This window comes from Adiantum capillus-veneris, chromosome 14, assembly GCF_014529385.1.
Source record: "Adiantum capillus-veneris isolate H3 chromosome 14, ASM1452938v2, whole genome shotgun sequence".
Classification (NCBI taxonomy): Eukaryota; Viridiplantae; Streptophyta; class Polypodiopsida; order Polypodiales; family Pteridaceae; genus Adiantum; species Adiantum capillus-veneris.
In genome coordinates this window covers 93,974,033-93,985,987 of record NC_140944.1, presented here as the reverse complement: position 1 = coordinate 93,985,987, position 11,955 = coordinate 93,974,033, and the positions used below count along the sequence as shown (strand labels likewise).

Genomic DNA, 11,955 nt, shown 5'->3' with positions numbered 1-11,955 from the left:
CACTCTAATTGTAGCCCACTTGTATCAAGCTTCCCACTTGTATCCAATTGTCTATTCTATAGCCCACTTGTATCCAATTGTCTATGTAATTGCAAATATTTGAAATTGAATACATTTTGATCACCTTGTTTTAAGACTCTGTTACAAAATCAAATCATTGAAGTAAAATCATTGATGTTTGGAAAAATTGCATTTCAATAACAAAATAAAGATCCTTTTAGATCTTTATTTCAATAAGATCCTTGCAGGTCATGTGATACAAAACAAGATCCTTGCAGGTCATGTGATACAAAATAAAATCCTTACAGGTCATGTGTTACAAAATTGCCTTGAAGGATGTTTAAGGCACCAAATGTACAATGCCATCCAAGATGTCCTTGCACTGTAACCTCTTTTCATTCCTTTTTGATACCTACAAAAACAGTCCAAGTTAAATAAAGAACCAATAAGAGAACAAGAGACTTTTAGGGATAACAGTTAGCTTTCCACCATTTATTTGAAAGCAGAATGTTGTGGGCAGTTCAATTTCATCATTTTGCAGGTCCAATCTCAATTGATGTAAGCTACACATGCCTCTTATCTTTACAATTGACAGATGCTCATTGTTTACCCATATATCAATGTCTTCTATTGGGCTGTCAATGAAGTCCTCCATGTCTTGATCAAGTGGAGTTAGCTGACCACCAACATAGTGCCATCTTCTGTAATAAAATGACATAATGAAGTTTTGTGTCCCTATCATGTATTTGCAAGCAATTGAGCCAGCTTGCACATTACAAGTGATTCCATTCACTGTTTTGGTGTTCCAACCCTCATCCACAAATTCAAGTATATTTGCTGAGTCTAAAGTCTTCACTGAAAACATTGTTCTAGATTTTCTGACTTCAGCATTAGAGAAGAAGTCTACAAAAACTGTAATGGGCATGAATATAGAAATTCTACTCTGTTTGCTTGCTATGTTTGCTTTCAAACACTTTTGAATCTCACAAAACAGTTTGCACCTGTAGCCCTCACTTGTATTTGAGCTAGGGAGTGAGCTAGGGAGTGACCATTCTCCACTTTTGAAATCAGGCAAGTCTAGCTTGGTTGTGGCTCCAAGTTCTCCAGTCCTTCTAGGTGGAACATAATAATGGTCAAAGAAGAATATTCCATTCTCTGCCAATGAACCCTTAGTCCTTCCCTTGTATATTTCTTCACCAATTGATCCATGACACACATCTAGAATATTTATAACACATTCTACTCGCTGCCATTCCATAATGTTTGAAGGATACAAATCTGTACAACAAATAACCTTATACAACATGCATTACAAATAAGGATTTAAGTTAAGAGACTTACAGTTTGGTCTATGTAATGGCAAAGCAGAACTCCCTGAGTCAATATGCAGATCTTTATGCATGTACACATGCTGCACCAGCACCTCTTTGATTGATTTTTTGTTGTCGCCAAAGCTAAAATCTTTAACAATACCCTTCCATCCCGCCAAGAAAGAGTTTTTGGTGGAAGACTTTATTCTCTTGTTCTGTTGCATCAGTATCCACGTTCCTTTGTGTACAGTTATTGGAATCCATTCTCCATTTTGATCAGTCATGTTGTAAGTGACAATGGCTTCAATGGAAGTTCTTGGTCTTTTTGATCGTGATGAAGATTCCATGTTGAAAAAAGAAATGAGCAGATAAGTTTAGCCTGAGTTCAAGAGAAGAATAAGCAGAATGTGCAAAAAACGGTTCAAATTTGGAAAAGATCATGAGATAGAATCCAAACGTTGTTTTATGATGATGACGTGCAAAATGAAAACAATATAATATGAGAAGTACGTCTTTCTAAAAGCGACAGCTATTGAATGCCTTTGCACTTTTACTTGTTTACATTGCTATTTACCAGCTCAAAGTTGCGGTAAAGATAGAATATTTGCTTTTTTTTGTGAGTTTTCAAAAATAGAGGTTCCGTAACGGAAGCTCTTCAACCATTGGTTGAGACCACTCTCTCTCTACACGCTAAAAGGCACAAAAATGACCTCAAAATTCCCCTAATGATGTAAGAATGTACAAAACCGTGAAGCATGGGTGTAGCTTCACCCTAAGCCCATCATCTCTATGCAATGTGCGAACCGCTCTGAGGCTAGGCTCTTTTTAGAACATCCGCTGGGTTTTCATCCTTGTGAACTTTGACTAACTCAAGTGTTTGCTAGCCAAAATATCCCGTACCATATGATGCCTAACCTCTATGTATTTCTACTTGGAGTGAAACACGGGGCTCTTTGCTAACGCAATTGCACTTTGAATATCTAAATGTATCACTAGAGTCTGGTGTATACCAAAATTACCCACTAGAGAAGATAGCTGCAACATACTTTGCCTCAATGGTGGAAGACAAAGTGCAATTTTAGATACATGACCTCCAAGAAATTGCACCTCTAGCAAACAAGAAAATGTAGCCAGATGTGGATCTCCTAGTGTCTACATAGCCTCATAATCCGAATTAGTCTATCCAATTATGGATGGATCACTGTTCCCAAAGCATACGCATTTCTTAGTTGAGCCCTGGATATATCTCAAGATGTGCTTCACTGCTTCCCAATGCTTTCTGCCTGGATTTTCCATAAACTTATTGACCACTCCCATGGCACATGAAATGTTTGGACGTGTGCTAACCATGACAAACATGAGACTACCAACTACCAATGAATACGACACATTTGCCATATCTACCATTTCAACATCCGATTTGGCACAATCATGCTTGCTACGTTTTTTTGTGTAGCCAGAGGGGTACTTAATTCTTTCCCCCGTTGCATATTGAAATGTTGCAAGACCTTGTGAATATACTCCTCCTGTGAAAGTTCAAGTACATCATGTTTGCGATCTCTCTTGATATGCATACCAAGAAAGTGATGTGCATCACCCAAATCTTTCATAGAAAACTGCTTGCTTAAGGCATCCTTGAGAAGTGAAATATCATCTTTGGACTTCTCGGCTATGAGCATATCATCCACATACAAAATCAAAAGGATGAGGGAACCATCATTCAACCTCTTTGTGTACAAGCAGTGATCCTCTTGGCACCTTACGTACCCCTAAGACTGAATGTACTTATCAAACTTGATGTACCATTGACTTGAGCCTTGCTTTAATCCATACAAAGATTTCTTGAATCTACAAACCAGTTCTGCCCGTGTTGACCTCTTAGGCTTTATCATAAAACCCAATAGCTATTTCATGTGGACATCCTCTTCAAGATCCCAATGAAGAAATGTTATCTTCACATCCATTTGGACCAATTCCAAGTCCTCGATGGCTACTAGACCAAGCACAAGACACAATATAGTCAAATCGACCACTAGACAAAATATTTCATCAAAATCCATGCCTTTCATTTTCTTGAACACTTTAGCAACCAATCTAGCCTTATACTTAGGCTTGGGTCTGTGATATACTTCTTCTTATACACACCATTTTCATGGCAGTGCCTGTTTACCCGTAGGTAACTTGTGAGAAAGGAAAAGAGAGAGAGTGAGCTTCATCTTGGCACTACTCCCCGTTTGTTCCTCGCATTGTATATCCAATTGTGCAAGAGAAGGAAAAGGAGTGTGTGAAGTTTTCCATCATTAAGACACTCAAAGTGAGATCTAAGAAACACAACAAAGATTTTATTTTATCAAGTCTCTCATTAAGAGAGAAATATATAATACAAATGCCTATTGGAGAAGGGAACGACTCCAAGAAATGCGATCCCCAATACTGTGTTCATTTTTATATACTCTAGCTCCTAATTCAAGTATTGTCTCACTTGCCATCTAACTAAGAAGTGTGTATGCTAAGTGCTTGCTAGTTTTCTCTATGTAGATCTCTATAACTATCTATAGTCTCTACAGACCTTTACATATTTCTCTCCAATGATGCACTCTCGTAGGTAATGAGCTGAATTTTTGTCCATATTTTTTCTTTTTTATTTGGAGCCACGGTTGAGGACATATGATCAAAATACTGGACCCCAATTTGTCCACATCATGCAGGGACATCTCATTTTCAACTTTTCCAATTTCTGTTCACACTAGGTCTTCTCTTCTTGTGTAAACCCTTGGGGGCTCCCTTCACCTATAAAAGGGGACCTCTTCTTCCTTGAAAACTATTCAAGTCATTGATGAGAGGAATTCATGAGGGAGCGAGAGTAGTAATGCCTAATTGTACTTAGCCATTAACACAAGCCTAAGCCTACACTTTCTCCTAGAGGAAGACTAGACATTCTTGTACGCTGTCCTTGGAAGATCAACTCTAATCAAAGAAGGTCTTGAACTTGGTGTGTCAATCAAAGTGGAAGTTTTCCCTCTTTTTCTCTCTTCATCAAAAATGGTGCCGAAGGGTTTGTCGAGTAAGATGTGTTCTACATTGATACTTTGTTGATTTCTTGTTTTTTTTTTTTTCATCTCTAATCCAACATATATGTATATATCTAATCTCATCTCCTTAACCAAACCTATCGCTCTAAATCTTAGAAATTCATTCTCTCTACAAATTCTAGGTTCTCCTTGCTACAGATACATCTCTCCGCACAGTATCCTTATTGACTACGGGCAAGAATAGCGCTTGGGAGGGAAACTCTCTTCTCTTCTCTTCTCTCATATCTACATTTTGCACATACTAGAGTTATCCTAGATGAATAATCTACATGTTGAGAATTTCTATCGCTTCCACTCTGTGCGATCTATTAGAATTAGTGTATGGATTAGTCATAAAATATACTTTCAACAACGTATAGTGTTTTTCTTTGGCCTAGAAAGGCTCAATGAAATACTTCTTTCACCGGATCCCATCATACTACCTCTTATAGACTATAACTTTTCTTTTGACGTAAGTGTAGTTATCTTGCTATGAACCAAGAGGATTTGTACACACAATTAACCCCAATCACTAGACAAAACATATATATTATGGTAAGCACAAAACTACAATTCCAAAGAACATTTGGTAGCCTATTTGGTCAACAAAGATTGAATGCGATTAACTCATCTATTATTCCTTTCATATTACCCATGATACGATATGACCATAGCCTTGATGTTTTCATCTTTGTGTTTTTATCTTTTGTGTTATTTCTTTGTGTGTGTGAGTGCAAGAGAGAAAGAGTGGGGCTTCTTTGATTGCACTTCCTTCCAAACCCTAGTCTTCATGGCATCTATGGTTTAACTCCTTCATATAGTTTTTTGAAGTTCTCTCACAAACTCTCATATACATAAGCCCGGTGCTTTCCTGGAAAGACCGCAAATTTCTCGACAATGCATTGATCTAAAGACAAAAAAATTCATATTTATGGAAGGTGTTTCTGTAGAAGCATATCCGAAGTGAATAGGTTCAAGAAAGTTGACTCTCACCTCTTATTTTACATACAATGTCTTCTGGCACTCACAAGGGTTCTTCTTCTTCAGTGAGGTCTACAACCATTGTGGAAACTGATCCAAAATCTCCTAAGTGTGTAGATAGCAACACAACCACCCAACCAACAACATCGAAACCATGAGCATGGCATACTTGGTATCATTGCAAGAGACCGTAAACAAACAAGGGAAAGACCTACAGGCAGTTGCAATGGAGAATGGGCACACTAAAGGGTACTTGTGGTTGAGAATGAGAATCTCAAGAGGACACTTGAGATGCAATATACATTTGATTCCACTTGAAAAAGAAGTCAAGATATGTAAATTCTCTCTTTTGGACTTGAATGCTTTGAAGAATGTACGAGCAAAGTAGAGCATGACCATGTAGCTAGCAAGTAGAGAACCTTGTGGTCCCAAGTCCATAGGGTTTCTAGCCACCATTCTCTACTTTCTTTAGCTACAAACCAAGTGAAGAACCCCATGTCCTTGGGGCCACTGGGTTTGTTTCTAGCAAGTAGAGAACCCTCTAGCCCCAAGTCCATAGGGTTCTAGCCAAGGTTATCTACTTCCTTTAGCTACAAACCAGGTGGAGAAACCTCATGTACTTGAGTCCATTGGGTTTGTAGCTACCAAGTAGAGAACCATGTGGCCCCAAGTCCATAGGGTTTCTAGCCAGGGTTATTACTTGCTTTAATTACAAACAAAGGGTAGAACCCCATGTCCTCAGGGCCAATGCGTTTATAGCTAGAAGGTAGAGAAACCCGTGGTCTCAAATCCATACGGTTTCTAGCCAAGGTTCTACTTGCTTTAGCTACAAACTAAGTGGAGAACCCCATGTCCGTGGGTCCACTAGGTTTGTAGCTAGCAAGTAGATAATCCTCTGGCCCTAAGTCCATAGGGTTTCTAGTCAAGGTTATCTACTTTCTTTAGCTACAATCCAAGTGGAGAACCCCATGTCCTTGGGGTGTAAGTAATCATGTACTTTTAGAGTTTTATGACGTAGTGGAAGTTTATTTAAATTGCATGCACACTATCTCAAAACATATGAGATAGAGAGTGTGTCGTTGGAGAGAAATCGGTAAAGATCTATGGAGACCATAGAGAGTTATAGAGATCTACATAGAGAAAGCTAGAAAGCACTAAGCATACACACTTCTTAGTTAGATGGCAAGTACGACAATACTTGAATTATGAGCTAGAGTATAGAAAAATGAACACAATATTGGGGACCACATTTCTTGGAGTCGGTCCCCCCTTCAATAGGCATTTGTATTATATATTTCACTTGGCAAGAGCTAGTAGGGAGAAAGGGAGCTTGAGAGCAAGAAGAAGTATACTACGAGACATATATATATCCATGTGACATAAGTTCTCTCTCTCTCTCTCTCTCTCCCTCCACTCTTCACTGTTTTTATCTCTCTACCGGTCCAGTAATCACTCTTTTTATTTCTCTATTGGGGGCCGCCATCACTCCTCGGACTACTTTCTTCCTCTCTATTGGGAGACACCATCACTAGTGAGATGCGTTCTTGTTGTCTGACTGTGTCGTGACACATTCGTTTTCTCACATCTTACTTATTATAAGGTTCAGTCTTAAACCTTACAAGGTTTACAACTCATTAAAACGTTTAAACCTTATAAGGTTTAGAGCTCAGTTGTTCAGTGTAGCAGAGGCACAGAGAGAAACTGAATAATTTTACTTGGCACCAACAAAGGTGGAAAGAGATAGAGAACCATTACAAATACAACAAGGTGAGGAGTCACGATGGCCTGCAGAGATGATTAGTAAATTTTTGTGAAACAAAACACCCCTCAGAAAATAAATATTTTCTAAAATAAGGATTGATGCTTCCTGCAGAGGTCACCCTCTATAACATAGGGTTTTTAACCAAGGGCAGGATATTGAATGGTGCAATGATTAGATTAGCTTTTAGGTAGAATGGTAAAGATTAAATTATTTCATTGCCGAAGGAAGGTTCATGTGCAGATAATTGTCAGGCTGGAAGAATGTAACTAGATGTGCAATTAAGTTGGATACTTATGGTCTCTTTGAGTCCATAGATCATACAACTAAGCTTTAGAATATAACCAAATTACACGTTTATAATTTCTAGCAGATAATTGGCTGAAAAGTATGTTCAAGGTATTCTATCTTGCGACTGTTTAAAGATTAATAGATCCCTCTCAATGCAGCTGAGAGAATGCTTTCTTCAAAGGAAGAAATAAATCTAACCCTAAACATGAAAATTAAAATGTGGAATTTAGATGCGCGAGAGAGGCCTTCAAAGATTGACAGAGCTGTAAGCCCCCCGTGGCCACTAGAATATATGTTTCGATTGGATTGAGATGAAATTAAGAATCTATAATTTGTCTGAATTGGAAAGCGCACAATACAGAATTGGATTTGTATGATGATGATCTTGGTCTACAAGAATAAAAAAGAAAAAGTTGAGCAGCTCAAAGACATCAAATAAGGTACAAGGAGAGGTAGTCTAATAAGTGTGTGTGCGAGCGTGTATGTGAGTGGGGGCGAGAGAGAGAGAGAGAGAGAGAGAGAGAGAGAGAGAGAGAGAGAGAGAGAGAGAGAGAGAGAGAGAGAGAGAGAGAGAGAGAGAGAGAGAGAGAGAGAGAGATCTAGGAAGGAAAGCCGCATAATACCATGGCATAGAGAAGACGACACAATGTGAGACTGCGTGAAAATATCCTCTTGACTGCTGCAAGCATACATGTTACTTCAAACATGTAGAACGAGCGATTGCACTCTTTGAATAACCACCTGAGGATCATTGGTGCCCAAAAAGAAAGGCGACCCAGTATGAAAAACATCCTCACAACCATGGACAACAGCATCAAAGGATCCTTCTTCCAGTAAGTCAGCTTTGAAAAGCTTGAGTCTTTCCTGTGCCTTTGGCAAGGCCATCAAGTGGGCAGTCTTAACCACATTTCTGCAAACAGAGGTCGAAAGAGATTACCACACAGAGTAATGGAAACAGAGGGTAATGCAGGGAAGTGGAGGCTTTACCAGGATCTCGGACAGAAGCACGAACGGTGTACCCACTCTCGAGCAGGAGCTTCACAACCCAAGATGCAATGAAACCAGAAGCTCCTGTCATACACACTACCTTAAGTGTGTGGTCATGTGTGTCATAAATCTTGAAAAGATTTAAAGATTTTTACTGAGCAAGAATGTAGGATTTGAGACGGGTGCATGCTGGATAGAGAGGGTGTGTGGATATGTGCGCATGTGTGTGTGTGTGTGTGTGTGTAGCGAAGCGAGAGCTTGCACTATGGTAGACATGGCTAGGCAATGCCGAGGAGAGAGAAAATGAAGGCTTCTTGTGAGAGATTGAAAGAGTGAAAAGCTGCAACCACTGGCGGACAGCCTCAGGTGACAGTGACATAAACTCGCACGCCTTCTCCACAGCGTTAATGCACTCCTCAGCAGGCTGCCCTTGTTTCCTCCTTTATCGCATCAAGTCATGTCATCCTGCAGCCCCCTCCTTCACACAAAGCCCACTGGCCGTCCACGTGGATGCCATTCGTCAAAGGACGCCCAACCCGGCCCAACAATAAGGCCTTTCTTGAGCAGGCCAAAAAGTAAAGAAAAGAGGATTGGTTCCTACCAAGCTAAACTTCTTTCACACTATAAAGCCTTTGAAACATTTGGTTTCTCTGCAATTTTGAGAATGGATGGATGATCAACCCACATTTCCAAGGGGTTTTACAAAAGCACTTATTTTCAACGCCAATTCGCAATCTTTGCTTGCATTAAGAAAAGGCATGGTGTGTGGAGAGAGATCACACAAGGTTTAGAAACTTTCAATGTTTCACACTTCCAAACTTACAGCTCCTTAATGATCCACTTTATCCCATCCTATGACGCATCAGAGATGCATTCTCCGAATGGCCAAATAGTCTGAATGATGCCAATGGAGTCCTTGCTAACATCTTGAGTGTCTGTGTGGGAGATTTGATCAAAGATTCCGTGAGGAATACTACAAAATTTTATTTCTAGAGAAACCCATCCAGACAAATATCCTTCTATCTTTGCCATGCCCCATTTTCTCAAAGCAGACTTAATCAACAATTTAAGGAACAATCAAAGATGAAAAAACATTTGTTTAAGGAAGGCACAAAACCTAGCGAAGCGTCACACTGATGGAAGTAAAGCTCAATGCACATGCCAGCCTCCTGCCGAAAACCCAAACTCAAGCATGCCTTTAATCCAAGGCTGATAATGCGGCTCGTTAGAGCTTCTCAGCATCCACTACATGCTTGGAAGAAGTGATGACATAGATGATAGGACTAAAGGTTCTCTACCTGCATAGGGAATCTCATTGATTCCATTTGGAAAATCCCATCTTTCCCTTTCAAACAAATCTTTTTAGCTCTTGTTTGTTCCCCCAACAGTGCAGGCACAAGCTTCTGGAGGAGACCTTCATCACGGCGATGAATTGAAGAGCTGGCATAATGTCTGCGCCTTCTGGTTTTTACCTTGGCAAAACGTGAACTTTTGTGGGCAATTCACAAAGCAGTTGTCCACAAAGCTTGCGGACATGGAGTGACCCGAAGCCACGTGCATAAAAGGTGCTGGAAGTGGGCTTTTCAAGTAATTTCCATCCAGCATGATCCTCTCAAGCGGCTTCATGTCCTCTGCATTGGCTATTGCCTTCACCCCATAACTTGGTGGGATAACCCCATGAAAGAAGTTATACCGCAAAGAGAGTGAGGCTAGCTCTCTCATCCCTGCAAAAATGCTGGGAAGAGGGCCTGATAACATGTTGTAGGTTAGGTCTAACGCCACCATCGGGCTCTTCACAACATGCTTTGGATGTGCCCTTAGCTGGCTCAGCTTATTCATTGACAAATTTAGTTGTTGCAATGTTGGATGAGCCAACATAGCATCATCGACACACCCGATGAATGCATTGTTGCTTACATCGAGCACATTAAGCTGGTTGAGGGTTGCTATGCTTTTGGGTAGCTTGCCAGAAAATTCATTGTTTCTCAAACACGCTGAACATAAGGAGGGTGGTAGCTGCCTTGGGAACGGGCCTGACAACCGGTTGTCGGACGCATCTAGCATTCGTAAGAGACCCAACTTCCGGAGATCAGGGAAGGGCCCACATAGCTGGTTGCTTTTGAGCCGCAACTCTGTGAGGTAGGAGAGCTTGTTCAGAAAGGAGGTATTGAGCCCACCAGCTTGTTATGCACAAGATTAAAGGCTTTGTAAGTTGTGAAGCATCAAAATGCTGTCAGGTATGGATCCACTCAAATTGTTGAACGAAAGGTCAAACATCATGGGTTGGGAAAGCATGCCGATAGAAGCAGGGATTTCAGCCCAGAGTGCATTCCCAGACATGCGCAAGAAGCGCAGACCAGTGAGGCTCCCAAGCCAAGGGAAGAGTACCCCTGCATAGCCAGCATCGTCCAACTGCAAGCTTGTGACTCTTTCATAAGCATCCATCGATGCATTAGGCAAGAACGATGTATGTCCCCCACTTGTGCAGTCTATCCCGCTCTCCAAACCTGCTTGTACATGGGTCTACATTGAAATCCCAACTGCCAACACACGATGTTGCATCGATTGTCGCCGCATCAATGCTGGCTTTCACTTCTTTGAGGGCTTCAATGTCGTTAGGGTCTGTGATGGCACTCACTTGGGTACCACTGTCACAACTCAAAAGAAGCATCCCCACAACCATGTGGATCCATGTCGATGTGGTGGCAAGATGCAACTCTTTTGCACACCTTCTCCACAGCGTTAATGCGCTCCTCAGTAGGCTGCCCTTGTTTCCTCCTCTATCTCATCGAGTCATGTCATCCTACATCCCCCTCCTTCACACAAAGCCCACTGGCCGTCCACGTAGACTCCATCCGTCAAAGGAAGCCCAACCCGGCCCAACACTAAGGCCTTTCTTGAGCAGGCCAAAAAGGGGAGAGGGGGGCTTGTGCCTAGCACACAAAGGTGGAAAGAGATGAGAACCATTACAAATACAAAAAGGGGAGAGGGGGGCTTGTGCTAGGCACGAGCCCCCCTCCCTCCTTTATTTTCATCAAAACATATAAACCATTAACTTTTTCATTTCTATAAAAATGGAATCTTTTCAATTATTGAGCCTATTTATCGATTTAATTATTTTTAAAAAATTTAAGTCTATCTTATATATATATATATATATATATCTTCTATTATAAAAGGGGGAGGGATTCCGGTCCCCCCCTTGACACGTGGCGCTATTAGATGCATCCAACGAGAGAGAGAGAGAGAATTCATCCAGCTGGCACAGGAGGGAGGGAGAGAGGAGTTATTTATTAGCCTTATTAATGGCTGATGGTGATCACTGAGAGGCCTTCAAGTTTTTAGGCAGCCTTCAAATTTATACCGATGCATGAGCAGAGCTTCAAGTCGAAGTTTCCTTTGAACAAGAGAGAGTGCGAGAGAGAGAGAGAGAGAACTTTCTCCTGCGAGCTGCACCTGAGCAGAGAGAGAGAGAGAGAGAGAGAGAGAGAGAGAGAGAGAGAGAGAGAGAGAGAGAGAGAGAGAGAGAGAGAGAGAGAGAGAGAGAGAGAGAGAG

At 41.0% G+C, this 11,955-nt stretch overlaps 1 pseudogene; it reads right to left on the bottom strand.

Moving 5' to 3' along the window:
• Positions 1-9,818: 9,818 nt before the first annotated feature.
• On the bottom strand, positions 9,819-11,082 carry LOC147442780 (uncharacterized; annotated as a pseudogene).
• Positions 11,083-11,955: the final 873 nt, after the last annotated feature.